Source organism: Oryctolagus cuniculus, chromosome X, assembly GCF_964237555.1.
Source record: "Oryctolagus cuniculus chromosome X, mOryCun1.1, whole genome shotgun sequence".
NCBI classification, from domain to species: domain Eukaryota; kingdom Metazoa; phylum Chordata; class Mammalia; order Lagomorpha; family Leporidae; genus Oryctolagus; species Oryctolagus cuniculus.
In genome coordinates, this window is record NC_091453.1 from 122261146 (window position 1) to 122264857 (window position 3712).

Sequence of the window (3712 nt, forward strand, 5' to 3'; positions counted from 1 at the left end):
AAGAATGCTAATTGTTGAATCAACAAGAAGAGTCACTGTGCACTTATTCCCCATGTAGGACCTCTGTCCTTAATGAGTTGTTCTATGAGAAATAACCGTAAAACTTGCTCTCAGTCTGTACTTTATAGCTGGTGCATGTGTGTGTGTGTGTGTGTGTGTGTGAAAACTGTTGAAATCTTTACTTAGTACAGAGTTGGTCTTCTGTATATAAAGTTAATTTAAAAAACCTTAATGAAGAATGGGATGGGAGAGGAAGTAGAAGGTGGAACTGGATTGGGGGTGGGATGGGGGTGGGATGGCAGGAATTGGGGGAAGAACTACTATATTCCTAAAAGCTGTACCTATGAAATTTGTATTAATTAAAGCCTCCTAAAATTAAAAAAAAAATTAAAAAAGAAATACAGAGGAGAAACAACAATAAAAAGAAACACAGCAATGTCAACATATTTCCATCCTGAATATTTTACAGGAACAGTAAACAAGTAGGAAGTTAATAGACTGACAAATCACACATATCACAATATTTTCCTCCTTGAACATCACTTGAAATCCACAATCACAAATCTCTGTGCAGGAAGATGGTTAAGTCAATGAGAACACACAAGGGTCAAGGGCAGAACCCAAACAAAACTGGGCATTTTCATCCGCACTGCATGGTCTGTTGCAACTTGGTGACACGTGGAAATGAAACTCCAACTGGACTTCAAATACCCCTTAAGATCATTGTTCAATTTTGTAGATGAGTTCTTGAAGATAGAAATAAGTGAATTAACATTGATAAAAAGTCTAACATCCTATGTTTTTTCACCCTAACCTTGTTCTAAATTCCCTACTAAATGGTGTGACTAATCTGACCTTTATTTTTTTCTCCCTTCAGAATACTCTTGTCTATGTGGCTGTCACATGTTTGTCCTTCCCTTCGCTGATTCACACTTTATCGTCTTGCTTCTTGGATCATCTATTTTTCCTCAGACTGTGTCTTCATGCATATTTTATTGGGAACATTTTAATCTCTTTCTGTTGAAATTTTTAATTTTGTGCCTCAAAAAATTACACTGCTCAGAACAACAATGGATAATGACGAAACATTAACTTTCCTTCTCAAAAGCTGAGGAACTATGTAAAATACCACTACTGTGGCATATATACATATACATATACATATACATATACATGCTACATTAGCAGGAAACTGGATTGGAAGCAGAGGCAAATGTTGGAATCTATCCCACATACTTCATCATGGGATGAAGATGTCCCAAGTGGTGGCTTAACCCACTAGGCCACAGCACCTGCAGCAATATCTGGTTCTTATCTAAAATGTACATTGTTGCATTTACAAAAAAAAAAAAAAAAAAAAAAAACACTTCAGACTGGTGGTGTTTGTTTCAGAGGTTAAAACACTGCTTAGGACATGTGCATCCCTTATCAGACAGCTTGGTTGCACCCTGGGAGTCAGCAGTGTTTGGAGTGGAAATTGGCAAAAAAAAAAAAAAAAAAAAAAAAAAAAAAAAGAACGAACGAACTGAAAGGCAGTATTTTAGTATCTCTTAAAGAATGGAGATGTGAGCGTTTCATAAGTTGACATTTCAAATTCTAGGAATCTATCCTACAGAAAAAAAAATTGAGCATGTAAAAACATTGTTGCAGGGGCCAGCACCATGGCGCACTAGGTTAATCCTCCACCTAAGGCACCGGCATCCCATATGGGCGCTGGTTTTAGTGCCGGTTGCTACTCTTCCAGGCCAGCTCTGTACTGTGGCCTGGGAGTACAGTGGAGGATGGCCGAAGTGCTGGAGCCCCTGCACCTTCGTGGGAGACTAGGAGGAAGCACCTGGCTCCTGGCTTCGGATTGGTGCAGCGCTGGCCGTAGCGGACATTTGGGGAGTGAACCAACAGAAGGAAGACCTTTCTTTCTGTCTCTCTCTCTCTCTCACTGTCTAAAACTCTACCTGTCAAATAAAATAAAATAAAAAACAATATTGAGTCTTCAATAAACATGACATATCAATTTTTCTTAATCTTATAAAACCATCACAGGTAGGGCATTTGATCTAGTGGTTAAGCCACTGCTTGGGTTGCCCACATCCCATATCAGAGTCCCAGCTCCACTTCTGATTCCAGCTTCTTGCTAATGTGCACTTTGAAAGGCAGCTCCGGCCGTTGCAGCCATTTGGGGAGTGAACCAACGGCAAAGGAAGACCTTTCTCTCTGTCTCTCTCTCTCTCACTGTCTAACTCTGCCTGTCAAATAAATAAATAAATAAATAAACATTACTGCATTGATGTTCTCGACTGCCACAGGGCCGGCCCAGCCTATAATGATTTATTAAAGCAAAATAATGAATTACAAATAGTACATCCCGTTTTCATGTGCATGTGTGTATGTACACATACAAGTATGTCCTTTATGAATAGGTATGATAACATCCAGAACAAACTATTAAATAAATGGATGAAGAGGGTGAAGATTTTCACAAAAAAAAATATAGTTAATAAAAACATAAGAACTGAAGAAGTAGTCTAAGGGTATTAACTTATGAAAAATTAGCCTAGCAAATTTCAAAAAGTCTTTGCTTATATTAATTGGTATGTACAGAAATTATTATAGTGCCATAAAATAACATTATTCTTAGTTTAATCTTTTCAAAGATTTGTGGTACGGTAGTCCATAGCAAGCACACACACACAATCAATAAGTGAGTGCAGTTTGCTGTTGGCTTTTTAACTCATCAGTAATTTATTCCTAGTGCAGTCCTGTTGTTTAACTTGCTGTCAACCTAGGGGTAGTTATTTCTGGTACCAAATATTTTAAAACTCATTTTGGGGGGCTGGCACTGTAGCACAGCAGGTAAAACTGCAGCCTGCAGTGCTGGCATCCATATGGCTGCCAGTTCGAGACCCGGCTGCTTCACTTCCAATCCAGCTCTCTGCTATGGCTTCGAAAGCAGTAGAAGATGGCCCAAGTCCTTGGGCCCTTGCACCCATATGGGAGACCAGGAAGAAGCTCCTGGCTCCTGGCTTCAGATCAGCGCAGCTTCCGGCTATTGTGGCCAGTTGGGGAGTGAACCAGTGGATGGAAGACCTCTCTGTCTCTCTCTCTCTCTCTGTCTCTCCTTCTCTTTGTGTGTAACTCTGACTTTCAAATAAATAATAAATCTTTAAAAAAATCAGAAAAATATATTGAAAATTGTAGTTTTGATTTTGTTAAGCTTATTTCCAAAACACAAAAATAAGCATAACACAACAAATAAATGTCACAGGTCTGACCTAGTTAAAAATATGGAAGTATGTGGGACATGGATTTAAATCTTGGTTACATCACTTGTAGTATGGGATTTAGCAAAGTGGGATATCACTGAGTTCCAGTTTCTTCATCTGTAGAATGGAAATGCTGTCTTTTGGCAGTGCTACTTTCAATTTCAAATCTGTTCAGTTACATAAGAGTATTACATTTTTTTCAGTGAGCTATTTGAATTTGAAGAAGAAGTGATTTTTTTATCATAAAAATTTTCAAGTAATAAAAATATGGTGGGCAAATTTGGGGTATCTGAGTCAATTTATTTCTCTTGAAATGTCTCCATAATTGCAAATTCATTTGAGTGTCTGGTCAACTTCAAACTGAATTAAAAAAATAAATTTTCAAGATTGATTACATGGATTACATTGTCAAATGACTATTTTAGTTTCTATAGGCAGGCAGAGTTTGAGAA